The sequence below is a fragment of the Heterocephalus glaber genome, unplaced genomic scaffold, assembly GCF_053883595.1.
Source record: "Heterocephalus glaber isolate CG9 unplaced genomic scaffold, H.glaber_assembly_v1.0 deba00001610, whole genome shotgun sequence".
Taxonomy (NCBI): Eukaryota; Metazoa; Chordata; class Mammalia; order Rodentia; family Bathyergidae; genus Heterocephalus; species Heterocephalus glaber.
The window spans coordinates 26941616-26959574 of NW_028258381.1; the positions used below are offsets into that span (position 1 = coordinate 26941616).

A 17959-nucleotide genomic window follows, 5' to 3' on the forward strand; every position below is an offset into this window, starting at 1 on the left:
TGAAAGATTACAGGCAAGTATTTTTATAAATTGTAACTTACACTAGGTCTTTGGTATTTCCAACAAAGTATTTTGCTAAGATGACAAATCCAGATTTGGGCAAAACCATGATTATCAATTATGGGCTGTGGAAGACAAATACAGAGTCTGGGTAGAATGGGGCTGAGGGTGTTCTAGAAAACAAAACATAGGGAAGCAAGTGAAATTCAATCCATTCTTTCAATAAGCACAAGGTAGAAATAGACATGACATTAAAATCCAGAGGAAGCTGGTGATTTTAGTGAAAGAGACGGAAATCCAAGCAAGGCCCTTGGGAGCCACAGTGGAGAGACTAACTCAGAATAGTCAGGAAAGGGCAAGGGTGGGGGGAGACCAAGGAAGTGCTTAGAGTGGGTGATACTGGTCCTGAGTCATTTTTTTTTTTTTTCTGAGACAGGGTTTTGCTAAGTTGCCCAGGATAGCCTCAGACTTGTGATCCTCCTGCCTCAGCCTCCTGAGTACCCAGGATTATAGGCATGCATCGCCACTTCTAGCTGGTCCTGAGTCTTTGACAGTGAGGAGTTTGAAGGTGTGTAATCAAAGGGTGTGTAAAAGGTGTTGCAGGTAGTAAAAACGAGGAGGCAAAAAGACACAGAGGCAAAGCCACCTATGAGCAGTGAACATGAAGAGCTTCACATTCCCCAGGGTCCTGGAGTCCATAGGGTTGGGAGGGTGGGTGTGAGCAGAGGGGTGGGGCAGGAGCACAGGAGTTTTACCAGCAGGTTGGGTTAAGGATCCTGAGCCACCCTGGAGGAGGGTGGCTGAAGCTCCCCTGTAACGTTAGGCAGGGGACCAGTGCCCACAGCAGCAGCTGTGCAGAGGACTGATGAGACGTGAGCTGGATCGGGGGAACTTACTGGGAGGAGAGCATTTACTAGGGGATTGAACCCAGGGCCTTCACACTGAGCTTCATCCCTAGCTGATGTCTTTTGTTGTTGTTGCTTTTTATCCTGAGGCAGGCTCTCACCAAGGCCCCCAGGCTGCGCCCAGAGTTGCAATTCTCCTGCATTCAGCAAAGTTGAAGGACTTACACTATCTTTGTTTTCTGGATTTTCATTTGTTTTATTTTGTTTCTGGTACTGGGGATTGGACCCAGGGCCTCATATATGCTAGGCAAATGCTCTACCACTGAGCTGCATCCTCAGTGGATCAAGTGAGATACGCTGAAGGTGTTGAAACTGATGGTGCCATTGATCAAGGAGGAGAATAAAAATAAGTGAATAGGGGGCCAGGGGTTTCGCGCAGTGATGCTGCTTCCTGCCTTGCAAACACAAGGTTCCCAGTTTGATTCCCGGTACCAAAACAAACAAGCAAACAAAAAAGGTGAATACAGGAGGTGTGGACTGTGAGGTTGGAGTTTCTGAAGAAGCCCTATCTACAGAAAAGACCCTATAGGCTGTCTGACCTGGGTTCATCATGATTGTAGGGAGACGGAATGCTTCAGGTTGAAGCCCAAATTGCCTTGGACTATTTAGCTCCTTTGATAGCCATTTACTATTGACCTATGTAGCTGACCTCAGCCTTATGAGTATTAAATAAACTACTTGGAATATACTGCTAAGGTTAGCTGACCTCTGGCCTCTACCACCTCTAAAGCTAAGATGCTATAATGTAACATCTGAAGCTTATGGGAAAGATTTCCCAGTTTTGCCGTAGCTCACCTGGTGAATGTTCCACCATGTATTTGGGAATGTATTGATTTATAACCTTTGTTCTGTGGCTATAAAACTTCACATAACCTCTCTCACAAATGTAACTTCAATTCACGTTCCTGGTGCAATAGTCACTCATATTTGCTTAGAATAAACTATTTCCTTAAAGCAGAGTTATTTTATATCAACATTGAGTAGGATGAACTTGGCTTTAGGCGTACTAAATTTGAGTTCTCTGTGGACAGCAAGACTAGGAGCCGTTTGAGGACCCTTACAGCATGGGTCGGTCAGGATGGGGATGGTGATAGTGAGGACAATGATATGAATGATGATGATGGGAATGGTCATCATGGAGACAGTCATGACAGGGATGGTCATGATGGGGGTGGTCGTGATGGGGATGGACAATAATGACTGAGATGCTGGTGATGATAAAGACAGTCACGATGGGAATGCTGGTACCAGCATTACTGAGCACTTCCTCTGAATGAGGCACTGTACCATTTGGCTTTCCGTAGGTCATTAATTCTTGTACTGCTTCATTCTTCACAGCTTCTGTCACTATTGTGTATTGAACCATTTGCTCATTTCTTCAGTCTCTGCACCTTTCCCTAATAGAAGAGCCCCAGGAATGAAGATTTCAATGTTATATTCATCACTTCCTACCACAGAGAGGTTACTCAGAAAGATTTTGGTAAACAAATGAGGGAATCTTTGTGATAACTACAGCAGGTAGAGATGATTATTTTCCCCAATATGGATATAAAATTGAGGCACAAAGGATTATATATATGGAGAGAGAGAGAGAGAGAGAGAGAGAGAGAGAGAGAGAGAGAGATCATGAAATTAATACAAGTTACCTTTGGCCTCTACAATTGCAAGAGGTCCTCGAAGTGGTGGCCATTAGATTCCAGACATTTATTAGTATAGCAAACCGCTAAAGTATGTACACATTATTTAGTGTCTCTCTTTCCTCTCCTCTCTCTCTCCCTCCCTCCCTCCCTCCCTCTCTCTCTCTCTCTCTCTCTCTCTCTCTCTCTCTCTCTCTCTCTCTCTCTCTCTCTCTCTCTCTCTCTCTCTCTCTCCTATCCTATGGCTCATTGATAAAAGTATTAGGATTCAAGCCCACGTCTCCATGATCCAGATACTAGGTACTTAACCACTATCCAGAATGGTGTTAGTCTAAATGATTATTGAAACTACAGGAAGACATAGATCTGATTTTCCAAGAAGAATATGTAGAGGGAAAGAAAAGAAAAGAAAAAAGAAAAGGCCCTAACCATCGTGGAAGGAAGGAGGAGTTCCAAAGAAGACTGAAGATTAGAATTCGAGAAGCAATAGGAGAATAGCAAAGGAACCATGTTGCAGTGCCAAGCTCAACTTGCACTTCTCCTTAAAGACTTCCTGAGAAAGTGTCTGAATTGGTGTGTCATAGCAGAGAGTGGCCTTGAAGAATAAGACACAGGCATTCATTACAGCAATAAGGAGTGGTGGAGACCATGGTGACTGTTTGCCCCTGGGATGACATGATAGCTCGAGAGTGAGGAGTCTGTGATAGAAATAGGGATTGAATGCATATTAGCTGTTCGCAAGACACACACAGGACAGTGAGTGGCAGGAAGGAGGTGAGCAAGGGTTTCTTCATTGTCATGGGAAAAGATCCCCTTTTTGGCTTGTGCGTGGCACAGAATAAAGCTGAGTGCATACGTGGGGTGTATGTGTGCATACGTATGTGTTGAAAGGGAAGAATCGACACAATGGAATCTCAAGCTTGCTGGAGACTTGCTGTGCACAGGGTAGACTACAAAGCAAATGCAGAGTCGTTGCTGTCTGCTTAGGCTCATTGGGAAGATTTTGCCTGCAAAGGCCTCTCTTGATGCCCCATGAATCGATGACTATTGCTGTCAAGAGCTCTGTCATTCCTTCCCTTTTCATGGAGTCCATGTGTCCTGCCCAACACCGCTACTGTATGTAGGGAATTTACAGGGGGAAACTAGACACGGAGGGGGAAGGCATCATGGACCGTCTGTTTGCTGTATTCCTGGGCTCTCAGGAGACTGGAAAGCAGCCAATGCACAGGTCCTTTGTGCTCCACTTCTACCAAAAAAGAAAGTAATTTTTGTTCCTACTCCATGCTAGGATGAGCTTACCTGGGGTTAGAACTATCTATATAATTTGCAGCGTCCAGTGCACTGTGAAAATGGGAAGGCTCTTATTAAAAAATGGTTATGAACTTCAAATTGAAGATAGAGAACATTAAACCAAGTGCAGATCCTTCAAAGCAGGAAATCTTGTCCTAGGCCCAGACTGAACTTGGAAAGCCGCCTTGCTATGGCAACTCCTTTATTTCTCATTGGTGGGAGCTTCGGCCCTGCTTCCGGGTTCCATCCTCAGTCTTCATTTCTCCTTACTTGGAACACTATCTGAGAGTATTAGGAATTTGGTTCTTTCGATCTGGGGAACCAAAGAAGGTTCCTGGCATACATATTTGGTGATTTTCTGAAAGGGCAAGCCCACTGCCATTATTTATGTTTGATATTATATCCTGCCACGAATGTTCATTAAGTTTTCAAAGGCTTTCCCACAGATGACTGCAGAGACTCCTGAATTCTTTAAAGAATACAGGGCCAAGATCATTTATCCACAGTTCCTGGGTAGTGGGAAGATAACTGGGCAAACTTTTTCTTGTTAATAAAATATCTTAACCTATATGAGTTGATTTACCATTGCTTATCTTACTTTACGTGAATAGTTACATGTTTTATTGAAGAAAACTTAGTGTATTTTGAGTGTTTCCCTCACCCCCGATAGGAGTGCTACACAATATATGCCATGTGTGTTCACATCACTTTCCTAACAACGTAACAAATCTCCAATTCTGGCCCACATGGGTTGTAGTTCAGGAATTGTGGCCCTCTATGAATATCCATTTTGGAAAGCAATTTGTACTAGTCAATGTATGATAGATTGTCACTTTATTTTGTATAAGTTCCCCGGGAATGTAATTCAATGAATATTTGGGCCACTTTTTTATTTTATACTCAAATAAAGGCCACGAACAATGACTATATAATTCTTAGGTATATGGATGGCTTTGGGACTTTTTGGTGACTGTGTGGAATTTTATTACTTAAGTCTTAAATCTTGAGCAACCAATTCTTTACAAATTTATTAGCATTTGTGGAGTAATATTACATGTAAATACTATAATAAAGAGTTCACAGTTTTTTTAAAAAATATGACATTATCACTGTGATACATGAACATCTCTAACCTCACTGGAAACAAACAAACAAAATACAACCCTTAAAAAATATAATCTGTAGGCAGAATCATTCAGAAACTAATGAAGGTAGTTCATTGTCTATGGGAATTGTATGTGCCTGATGGACACTTAGAGTGAGTGACTAATAACATTGTTATCAATTGTTCATATGTATCTCTACTAAATACATTGGCTTGAGATGTATCCCTGTTTACCAAATATGCAAGTTGAGACACAGGAAAAAAATGTCCTGCATTTGACCTTTGAGTTGACTGTCAGTCCAAAGAAAAGCTGCTTTGATCTTTGTCACGACTTCTTCTCTTCATCTTGTTCTTGATTCTCCTGTTCCTTCTTCTTTTCTTCCTCTTCTTTCTCCTGTCTTTCAAAATCATTAGTCCATGCTTCATTGTTTTCTGAATTAGGCTTTTTATTATCTTCATTGTCACTAAGCATTTTTCAGCTCCCGTGTGAAACATATACTTAGGGGAAGGGGATGTACAAAGAGTGAAGATGTGTTATGTACATATACCAACTCTCCATGATGAATGTACTCCTGTACTGCAGACATATAATAATAAAGATAAAATTTAAAAAAATCATTAGCTTTTTAGAGACAAAATTAAAGACAGTGAGAGGTATATGAAGCATGGGATGGGTTTTATGAGCCAATAGATGAAATCCATTATTTGGTAGGGCCATTGAGGTTTAATATAAGTACCCCAGGTATAAGACAGATCCTGTGGCCATAATGATAAACAGTATGAAATTTGGATAAGATTTTAAAATCATTAAATTTTGGTAAATCTCAATTAACTGAGAGTAACTGTCCACAAAGCAAGAGGAAGGTTGGTGCTGGGCAATTTGGAGAAGGACACAAATTTCAACTGAACTTTACCGAAGACATCACAATAACATGATGTTCCTTACTATTTGGTGAGGTAAGTTACAGCTGAATCTTCCCTTCAGGGAAGCCCAGGCATGAAGACAATAATATACTGATTCGGAAATAAAGCCAGAGGTAGATTCTCCTCTAAAACTTAGGGCATCTGAGGATCCTATATCTGATATCACCCATTTAGCCAAGTAGAAGATGAATTGAGTCACCAGTGAAAATTCTGGGGGAGGGGGACCCTAAAATAATTTCTTCTGACTATGCTACATCTTATCTTGCCACACTGTGGGTGACAGAGCCTGTCCTCATTATCTTATGCCCAACCATGAGCCCTTGTGTAGGAGAAGTGAGAAAAGTGAAGTCTGTGCTGTGATTTTGATTGTCATGTGGGAAGAGGATGTAAACGGCTCCCTCCTCAGGGACAAGGGATCCGAGTGTGCAGGCCTTCAAAGACGGATCCAGGGCACAGCACTCCCTTCTCTGCCTGACAGCTGAGAGTGCACCTCCTACTTCTTTGGCCACAAGCACACATTTTTAACAAGATATCAGTTGAGCAACAGAATAGTGGATATGCGTTTTAATTGCATTCTGCATCCCCTAAGTTCTATCCCCTTACTGTTAAAGAAAATATCACCACCTTTGGGTTCGTGAGGAGACTTTCTCCACAGGCAAGCTCCAAATGTCACATAAAAGTTCTGACCAAGATAGGATCCACTCCACCAATCTGTAGTGCAAAATAAGGTCTCATTCCTCCTGGTGTCTAAATCATGTGATGCTAATCCCCTGGCGTATGTAATGAATGCTTTCCCATTGAAGGGCAATCTGTAGTAGTTAATAATCCTTTGCAAGAAATATTTGGCAAAGTCTCCAGAGCAAAACCCTTTCCGTACAGCTGTTGACACTGCATTGTGGTGCCACTGAGGCAGGGGACTTGGAGAGATCCCCAGGCCCTGTAGTGTACCTGGCTTCACTTCTGCACACAGGCTATGGTGGATGCTCCTGCTCTCTGAAGCTGAGTCTCATTCAGGCTTACCCCACATCAAACCAGGCCCCAAATCTAAGGCATAATTATATTACTTTACACGTAGCCATAGATGTTGTCCCCAGAGTGTCACTCGTTCCTACATCCTGCTTTAGAAAAAGCTCTTCCTTTGGCAACTGAGGCCCTGGTACTGAGCCTAAATTCAACTCTCTTGGGGGCCTCTGTCTCATCTGTTGGTCTCATCCATGGCAACACTGGGCCACCTTTGCCAACTCAGGGACTCAACACTCTCATTCTCTTCCTCCTCGATGCTTGTTTGGCCCTTAATATGAATCTGCAGTGCAAAGGGGAAGGACAATACCCAGCTTTATCTGCTGTGAATCTGTGACTCAGCAATTCACCCTGCCAACAAGAAAACCAGTGTGTGCTTGTCCCATATCACAAATTTAATTGGTGACCTATTTTTTCCCTAAACATCAAAAAGGGGGTCAGCTAGGGTGCTAAAATTAGAAATGACCAGTTTTTTTCTATCACTTTTCTAACAAAATTAAAAGTACAACAAATTCAACAAATAAGTAAATAAATAAAAATAATCACTCCCCCAAAACAGTTCTGTCATGAACTATGTAGTCATCTCAATAGAAACACTGTTGTTGAAGAAGACAGGGATGAATTCTGATAGAATATTTTATATATGAAAAAGTCACCACAGACATAGATGTTTTGACTATGTTAGGAACCCAGAGAAAGTCTGTGGAATATAGTACAAATCCAGAAATCCAAAATTTAAAATGCTCCAAAATCCAAATCTTTTTGAGTGTTGACATGATGGCACAAGTGAAAAATCCCATACCACATAACTTTCTTTGATGCACAAAATTAAATATAATATTGCATGAAATTATGCTCGGGCTACGTGCCTAAGGTGCATGAATAACATAAAGGAGTTTCATATTTAAGCATGGGCCTCATTGCCAAAATACCTCTAAATGTCTGTGCAAATGTACGAAAGTCTGAAAAAAATCTGAAATCTAAAACTCTTCTGGTGACACGCATTTCAGATCAGGGCTACTCAACTTGCTGTACAACCAGGAAGTTTGTGCGTAGGATGAGGAATATTCCACTTCCGTCAGACAGAGCTCAGGAACCTCGAACTGTTGGCCTGTGTGGGTGGACATGAAGGTGATCTCCCAGATCCCAAGAATGTTCCACACACACTTCCTGTGTTAAGGTTGGAGTTAGGGCTGGGCAGCTTTCACCCCATTCCAATTCAGGGTAGATCACATCTAACCTAAAGCTCGATACCAAAATCACCAAACAAAGAAAATATTACACACAATTAAGTCATCTTAGAAAAAACCTACAATGTGCTGATAGGTGTGGAAGTATTTCTTTGTGAGTATGGCCCCAGAAGAATATCAGGTTCACACCTATCTCTGCTTCAAAGCCATACAATTCAGGTCACACAAGTTAAATGTACACACAAAGTGACTGCATGGTATGTCAATCATAAAAAGGGGTATCACACAAAGGAAGACACTATTCATAATTAAGAGCAAAGGGAAACCCACTTCTAAAAATAACAGTTGAATGGAAATAGCAAAAAAAAAAATGTTTTGGGTGTGTTTTCAACAAGCAGCCAGTGTGAGATGAAGCCAAAATATTAAAGGGGCTAAAGCAATTCTTGAAACCATCTACAGCATTTCTAGATTTTCTGAAGTTTATAAAGTGTTTCTCAATCTGGCTTCTAGGGACCCATGCGCTTTCTTCTATCATCCAATCATTCTTTGTCTATCTTCTTTGCTTTTTCTTCTTTATCTTCCTAACTTATAAAACCTGGCATCCTCCTGGATGTAGTCTTTAGACCTCTTTTTTTATTTTCCTATGGACACACTTGCTGGCTTGGTGATCATCTCCATTCCCATGGCTGTATTATCCAGATAACTGTTATCTAAAGGAACTGGGAAAACTAGGGCTATCTGTAGAAATTGCTCTCCTGCTGATCCTTGGAATGAGGCTCCTATGAAGGAACAAGGCCAGCTGATGACACCACTGCTTATGTTGTTTAATCTATAAGCACCTCCCCTTGCGGTATGTCGCAGAATGCAGTGGAAAGGATGAGCACTACCAGTCTAGTGGCCACCACTAGACCTTTCCAGCACTTCATTGGAATAGTTGTCCAGCCCACCACCACGGACCTCTCAAATGATGCTCTTAATTTTTTAACAAATGTTATCACTAGACGTTCCAGTACACAATGATTACTTTTGTGGAGAGCTGGTACCTGTACGTGTTCAGATGTACATGCACATCTTAATTGTTTTTACCTCCCTCCTCTCCCTCTAAGTGGTTGTCTTCTTGAGTACATGCCCCTTTCAATTTGCCAAACCTTGTGTTTGAAGAGTGCAAGCCTCTTGTGGACATTCAGAGTAGAGCTGTTGGATGGTATGAGCTTCTCCTGGATCCCTCCCTCTTAGTATCTTTGCCATTAGTTATTAGGTCTGAATAAAAATTATCTTTCAAAAGCTTCCTGAGCCAGGTATGGTGGCAGGTATAATCTCAGCACTCTGAGAGGCTGAGCAAGAGGATCACAAATTTGAAGCCAGCCTGGGCAAGTTAGTAAGTTAGCGAGATCCTGTCTGGAAAGAGAGAGAAAGAGAAGGGGGATGGAGGGAGGGAGAGAGAGAAGAAGAAAAGAAAAGAAAAAGCAAGAGAAGAAAAAAAAAGGAAAAAGTTGCCTGTGGGTCTTTCCTTTGGTCCCTCAGCAAACTAGTCCCCTGCCCTAGCACACCTGTATTGTGGATGGGACACCTAGCCAGTTTCAACTTTGATGGGGTTAGTCAAGCCTATGTAAGCCTGAACCCTTGATTCCCATCACACTTGCTCTTCCTCCAGTAAATCCCTTGTTTGTCAAGGACATTACCATTTACTTAATTGCTCAGGTTAACAATCTGGAGACTGGGCTGGGGATATAGCTCTGTGACAGAGTGGTTTCCTGGAATATACAAGGGCCTGGGTTCAGTCTCAGTAGCACTAAAACAAAAAGAAAATTGGAATCATTCTTCACTTTCTCCTTCTCTCCCTTTCACATCTGATCCTTCATAAAATCTGTTGTACATACTCAAAATATTTCAAAACATATGCACAATCTGGGGGCTCCTCATTATTCTTCTTGATACTACCCTGGTCTAGGCTGTGGACATCTCTTTCCTGGACCACTTCCATCCATCTCAACAGGTCTTCTTTTTTCTACATTATTCTCTCACAGACTGTTCCTGTTGCTATGGCCAGGGATGCCTTTTCAAGGTGTACATCAGATTGAGTCTCCCCTACTCACAAGTTTCAGATGAGGGCTGAAGATGCAGTTCAGTGGCAGTGCATTTGCTTAGCATATTTGAATCCCTGGGTTCAATCCCCAGTACCACAAAAAAAGTGGGTTCCCATTATGGCTAGGATAAAAATCTCATCTCTCAATGTCTTTCAAGAGCTTCCGTATGTGGCCCCTGCCTAATTAGTCAACCACAGCACATGATTTGGGCCCTTTCTTCCCAAACCTCAAGGGACTTTGACTTATGGGCTTTAATAGTTCCTAGAATCACACCAAACTCTTCACCTCACAGGAACATTTTGTTTGCTAATTCTTTAAACTTGGAAATACCTTCTGCAGTTTTAGTATAGTTGGCTCCAAGCCTAGGAACCCGTGCGCAGAAGTTAAGGAACGGTGTAACTAAAAGAGCTAACCTGGTCTAACTTCACATCTCAGATCTTTAGCACCAAGGGTGAAACCTGTGGTGGAAAGAAGAGAGAAGTCATTTAAATCAAGTTTATGATTTAGTCTTCAATCTAGATGTGTTTTGGCAAAGCAAATAATGAAATTTGTTCAGTTGTCAAAAGACACAAGTAGGAGATTTACTATAGTGTGGTTGAAGACAAAGTGTGAGGGGAATTAAGGAATAAGAATACAAATATTCCTTGTTTGTAGTGAATCTAGTTGACACTTCTCAATATACTAGTTCCTGTGGCATAGAGAAAGCTACTGGTGTACATTTATTTCAAACCAGGCACATAATGAAACTTAACTTCCATGTTAGTCTAATAATAGTTGATTCTCTAAGGCTTCTAGGTAATGCCAGTGGGATATATTACAAGACCATTACACCCCAACTGAGTAGCGTTATGGGTGAGGCAATTAAAATAATCTCAAAATTCTCAAAATGTAAGCAGTCAGAAAGAAGTTCTCGCAAGCATTTGTTTAATAAATAGAAAAAACAAGCAAACAAACAAACACAAAAACAAAGATATACTTCCACTGATGAAGGTGTGAAGTTAAAACACTACTTAAGAACGGAAGTGTCCTATAAAAGGACCTGAGGTAAACGTTGAAATCAATAAATCATGTGGAGTGATGTATACTATAAATATGGATTAGACATATAAGTGCACAAGTCAAAACAATTGCTTCAAAATAATTACATATTATAAAATTAACTAAATAATAAAATTATGGATCTACTACTCCACTTCAACTAACAGCAATCAAGAAGGATAAATGGAGAGTAGATAAAATGAATATGTATCAAATTCCTTACTGCAAATACTAGCACACTCACAAGATACTAAGAATTAGAAATGTATGGATTAAAATATATAATGTGCCTTGTTTCTTATAATAACCTTGCTCTGATATTGAGTGCCTTTGGATAATGAAGGGGATCAAGAGGTGGAGGGAGCAGGGAGTAAGGGGAAGGGAAGGGGATAAAAAAACTATTAAAAATGTGTCATGTGCATGTAACAACTCCACACAAGGAATGCAATAGTTATGTACTGCAAACACGTACTAATAAAAAATAAAATCAAAATAAAAGCTAGAAAATAAAACAGTAAGAAATAAAAGAAATATAATTTGATACTGTGAAAGACTCAATTAGAATAAAAGATTATAGTTTTCAAGTCACTGCAGGGTAAAAAATAAAATCCTTAATGCTGATACCATTGTCAAGAGTCTTTGTGAACTGAAAACAGCAACATATCACTTTCACTTTGTATAAAAATTATTTGCAAATAGAAGAAAAAAATTTCAGTGTAGCAGTGTTGTAGTCATTGACATTGTCTCTGTTAATTTTTTAAAAGCTTAGGCACTTAAAAGTGTAATAATATTCATAGGATAAAATAGACTGTATTTATTTACTTTTCACTCCAAAATGAATATATATTTTCTCTTGTGTTTGGTAAATATTTGGAAAACATGTAGTGTATGCTGAGACAGAAAACAATAATTTTCCTACAGTACATATTGCAAAGAAAATATCAGATAAATATTACATAAAATTACACAAAAATGAAAAATACATTTTATTGGATTTATAAACCTCAATTTCATTAGTTTCTTTGTGTCTTTGTCTAGATTTTAGTACACACAGAATTTAAAATGGCCAAATATCATTTTTCTTGTTTTTCTCTAGTAAAGGAAAACTACAATTTTAGCTAGTCAACCAGAATAAAGACTTTCATTTCCCAGTTTCCTTTGCAGCTCGGTGTAGTCATGTGACTAAGTTACGGCCAATGAGATGCAAGTTGAAGGGGTATGCATAGCTTCTGGTAAAGGCCCTTGAAGGGAAGGATACACTATCACTACCTCTTTCTTCCTGGTACAGCAGTTGACTGGGATTAAGCAGCTGTTCTAGACTGTAGTCTCAGATAAAAATGGCTGAATAACAAGGTATGTACTCCCTGGGACCTGATGTCACAGAGAATTTTGGTTTTCCCTCAGAACAGTTCCTGGTTAATGGCAAAAGCATGGAACCATGCTGAGTCATGTGATGTTGAGGTGTTAGTGGTGGAGGAAGAGTAGAAGCAAGGATAACAGGCTATTGTTCCAAGAAGCTTCACATGGAAGCAAAGCAGACATGGGCAGAAACTTGTGGGAGAGCTGGGTGTGGGCTTGGACATGCCTTTTCTGGGAAGAGGAAGGGAGGAAAGTGGAGCATCTAGAATATTTGTAGCCTGAGGTGAGCCCAAGAAAGAATTACCTGTGAAGAGAAAGAAAAATTAAACGAATTATTGGGACAAAATCTAAGAAAGTCTGAAGTCTGCGGCAAATGGGGAAGAGGTTAGCATCTCATGGCTGAAAAGAAGAAAGAATGGAAAGAAAGACAAGTTTGGAAGCCCAGGATAAGGAAATGAAAGATCCAGTAGCCTCAGCTTCTTTCTGAAATGTAAGGAGCGAATTATATCAGAAGAAAGGAAAATAAACAGGTTTGAATACTCCTTGAGGCATTAGGAAAACAAAGAGCAGGCAGAAAAGAGCATTGTTGAGCAGTTCTGACTTCTCACCTGAAGCTGGCTATGAGCATCTGTCATTAGCAGAGGAACATGACTTTCTTTAGCCATGCCTCACAGCTTGGAAACTAGAGCCAGTCAGAATGAATCATCGGGCTGTTGTAGAATAGACTATTTGCAAAGCTCATAAAGAAGATCAAAGGATTGTTGGAAATGAGTGTGTCGATGACAGTGTGGTTGAAATAATAAACCAAGAAGTCCAGACAGGTCAGGAAATCAGTTGAAATAAGGAGGGGTTGAGAGCCTGGTTAAGTAGTGTGAGTCCACACTTGGCCTTGGGGGAAGTGAGTAGAGGAGGTGTGAAGGGGATGTGGTACAGGGCGAGTCTGGTGATGATCATGGGGAATGGAGGAGGCAGGAGGTCCAGGGTGGAGCAGAGACACCAATGGGTGGCAGTAGATGAAATTAAAGCAAAGAGGTAGAGGAAATGGGAAGAGTAGTAAAGGTCAAAGGCCCAGGAAACTGAGATTCCCAAATGCCCTTTTCAAATGCAAATTGAAGTCACCCAGCAGTTTTGTAAGGAAAAGGATTAAAGAAGGAAACTGATTTGGGGTCCATTGTTGTTCCAGAGGTGATGGCTGTACTGAAAAACCAGCAGCATGGAGAGATCAGTCCCTGGAAATAAGCCAGAAGGCCAAGCGGAAGACACTTCTTCTTTTAGATTTTTCATGCATTTCCCCAACTATAATTTTTCTTTTAGATCATTTACACTTTTCAGAAATGTAAAATCCACAAAATACACAGCATGCAGTCTACTTTAAAGTAAATTTTAGAAAAAAAATGTTATCTCTCTCAGTCCACCATGAGTGAGATATGTGAAGTTTTTACTGTTACTATTGTTTTCCTAAGGATAATAGCATTCTAGTACTTGGGCAGGCCCAGAAAAGATCTCTACACTATTGATTTCTCACTCTTTTTTTGTTCCAGTAGAGGGCACTCAAAGCTCAAATACATGTGTAGGATCATTTTTGCAGCAATTGATGTTTTATATAATTAAATCTCATATTCAAATGAAAAAGGAAAGAGAAATTCTGATTTAATAAGGCTCTATTGTAAGTCCTGCATGTGTATTTCACTAAAATGAGATGAGTTCTTATGAATGATTAAATGAAGATAGCCCTCCACAGACGTGCTTCTTGAATTTTCATTTGGCACACATTAAAAGTAGAAAGGAAAATTTCTCATCTCAGAAATAAGATGGGCTTTCTAGACAACAAGACTACATACCTGATCCTCAAATTCCGTTTCCATCTCCATCTCAAAAGGATTTTCAATAAATTAGGAAGGATCCTGTAGGTTATTAGACAAATATCCTTTAATGAAACAAATCTGAGAGCTAGCAAGACAGAAGTGATTTTAGAACTGGAGAAGCCCCCACTGGCCAGTCTGTTCCTGTCATAAATGAGGTCACTACCAGGGAGGCTAAACCATTGCGAGCTGTCCACAGAAAGCTCATGGGAACGTTTCCAGGAGACTTTTGCTGTTTTAAAGAATTGGGGAAAATACAAATATTGTTAGCACTGGAGACTAGACTACCTTCCAAGCACAAGAGTCACTCTAAGTGGCCTAGGTTGCTACTTCGGCAGGATGACAGGGGAAGATGTAAGCTGTGGTAAGGTTGCTGTCAGCATTTCATCAAAGTTTCTCCGGGAGAAGTTAGGCCCCTGGGTCAAATGATTCCACCACTACTGTCTTTGTCACTGTGGGGTCCTCTGGCTGCCATGACCCAGACAGCTTTCCCAAGCATGCAGGACTGCTGGGTTTGGCCTTCTTATGGTAGGGAAAGGATTATTTGCAGGGAATGAATGAGAATCACACCTAGCATCCTTCAATCATGGTGATCAGGATAAGGTAGCTTCTCAGGGGAGAGTTCAGGCAGCTAAAGGGAAGACTTTCCACCAAAGTCGTTTTGGCAGGACCATAGCTCTGCATTATAGAGAAGATGTGACTTATTTACAGCAGTTTTTTTTCAAGGACTTGTTGCAAGACTCTGAAATGGTATGATTTAAACAACTCCCTGTATCTGTTCCCCTCTCTGCAAATGGAGTCTGGTCTCCTCTGAAGAACCTCAGGGCTGCTATTCCCCAGGTAAAGCAGAGATGCATCAATCCCTTGTGCTCAAGAGGCAAGTGTCAGCTGGACAAAGACCTGAGAGGCCATGCAAGATGGAAGTTTGAAAAAACGCATGCTCCTCTTTACCTAACAACATGGCAATACAAGAGAAAAGATTTCTAATTGAAGCCCTCGAGGGTGTCTAAATACCAATAATGAAAATTAAGTACCTTTAAGATTGCAGATTAAATGCAGCACATCTCTTTGTGGTGTGGTGTATTTGTTGAGCAAGTCCAGGCTTGCCATAGATTGTTGAAAAACCTGAGGCAGCTGTGTCATTGTTTATCCTTCTCTGCAGCTCTCAGACATAGGCTTGATTTACAGTTGTAGGCGATAAATTACAAGGTTGAGTCTAGTTCCTAACCCTCTAGCTAAATATTTCCCATTACCTGGTAGGCAGGCTAAATATTTTATTTAAAATGACAGCAATAATCATAAGAAAACCATTCAAATGCAAGTGTATGTCAATGGTCTTAAAATTAATAAGCCATTCACTATAAGGCAGTAGGGTAGAGAAAAAATGCACACTGATCCTGTCAGGAAGTTTGACTTCTACAACTTAGGCAGCCACTTTTTCTCTGTCTCAGTAACTCCTCTACCCCAACCAAATAATCTCCAGATTCTATGCCTCTAGGGATAGTTTTTATACCACCCAGGATGTATTTTGCTACCAGCCACAAAAGACTTGACTAAAAATGGCTGAATAAATAAAGGCAGGGTGATCTTACCTAACAGGAAGTCTGGGTGTTGAGTAATTCCACTGAAGTCCAGATAACAGCTCAATGATGTCAGCTATCCTGGAATAATCTTGACTTTTCCTTCTTCAAGGTCACAAGATGGCTGTTCCCAGGATTACAGCCTCTCATAATGACATTCAGAGACAGGAAAATAGGTGCTTTTCTTATTTCCATTTTTTCTGAAGGGAAAGAAGAACTTTCCCACAAGTTCCAGACTTCACCTCACTGGCAAGAGTTGTGCAATGTGTCCATTTCTTGTGAATCACTGGTCTAGAAAATAAAACCATCATAGTTAGCCTGTATCAATCAATGTGCACCCCTGTGGCAGGAGAGAAATCCAGTCAGTCCTGGAATCTGGGGTGAGCCGAACAAAATCAGAACCAGTGAGGAAAGTGGGTGGCAGGTGGCTTTTGAGTAGATGACCTATCAACAGTGTCTGCTCTTTCCTCCAATTTATTCTTCATGCAAGCACAAATTACATGAAGATTTTCTCACTCATACACAAAATGAAATAATAGTTTTGTCCAATGAATACAGTTCCATTAAGTAGACTTTTGGCCTCTTGACTCAGAATTTGAAAATGATCCTCTTTCGCACATCTCTGCAGTTTGATCAAAGAAAGTATTTGGGAGCACACACAAAGAACCTAATATTAGATTCTTTCCAGCATCCTCTACCAAACCTACTTTAATGTAGCTGAACCCTGATGATTTTAACTAGACAGTCCATGACCCAGGTCATGGTGAAAGCTGAATCTTTACTATTGAAGCCTTGTGGAGTAGCTGTGGTGGGGTAAAGGATGAAGAATGTAGGGGTGCTGCTCAAACTCATCATGATCAAACTATGAACTTCGTGTAATCAGTTTTTCCTCCCCTTATGGCTGAATAATTTACTTCTGAAAAGATTCAAGCCTCTATCTACCATGTTTTCCCATCTTTCCACTCATTGCAAAGGGTCCATTCAAGATGATATTGACTCTGTCCACCAGGAGCCTTTCAATCCAGAAAGGGTTATTACAGATGGAACCAGGGGTGGTTTCTGACCAAGAGAAAAGCCATCTGCCTGCCAGGCTCCATCATTTCATCTCTGGCTTCACTGTATTGGTCTGAAATCCTCCTGTGTTGGGAGGTGAAGGGAGAGGGGAGAGTGGCAGGGCTCTTCCATGGGGTGTCCTGGAGTTCCACCGTCCCCAAGTCCAGCTGGGCCGAGACCACAATCTGGAATTCTAGGAGGCTGTCACACTGGAAGAGCAACTGAGTTCATAAACTGTAAGAGAGCTGAGGTCCAAAATGCCAGAAGGTGAATCAAAATGTTCTCAACAATTAGAGGAGCAGGGCAGAGGCGGATGTCAGTTGGGAAATCAATCCAAACGATTCAGAGCCAGGACAGTGTGGGCAAGAGAAAGCACACCATGATCAAGGGAAGAAATGGAGAAAAGCAGGACTGGAAGACCCATGAGCCCACAGGCCAGTCAGCTGGGCTTAACTAGGAGCAGTTCCCATAAACATAGTCTTCCATTTGTTTATATCATCAGGGTTTTGAGAATGGTAGTGATGAAAGCAATATGCATTTTTAATTTTTAAAAATTCAAGGATCTTGCTTTAGGATTCAAAACTATTTATTCCTAGGATAACCTGAGTATCTGTGGACTCCCTTGTTCTCTTATTTTAACCTCATCTTACTCCAGATTTTTTCTAGACTTACGGATCATTATCTACAAGCAGTTAAACCGTATTTTAAGGAAAAATGGTGGAACATGGGATATGTTGTGTCTGCCTCTCTATTAGATTTAGCTACACTGTATTGTAGAAAGCTAAAAGAATAACCTAAAGAAACAGTGCATTTAGATTTGAGTTCAGATGACAATTTAGTCTCTAGATTCCTAAAATATAGTACAGCAATTAAGCTGTATTTATGATATATGGCAGTAATGGTAAATAA

The 17959-nt window shown here is 40.7% G+C and overlaps 1 long non-coding RNA gene across 2 annotated transcripts in view; it reads right to left on the bottom strand.

The window, feature by feature from the left end:
- The window catches only part of LOC110348240 (uncharacterized), a 139036-nt gene that overhangs the window by 88732 nt on the left and 32345 nt on the right, over positions 1 to 17959 (bottom strand). For both annotated transcript variants that reach the window (XR_015445484.1, XR_015445485.1), the window contains one exon: positions 16010 to 16288. This is a non-coding gene — a long non-coding RNA (uncharacterized LOC110348240). The remainder of the gene's footprint in view (positions 1 to 16009; positions 16289 to 17959) is intronic.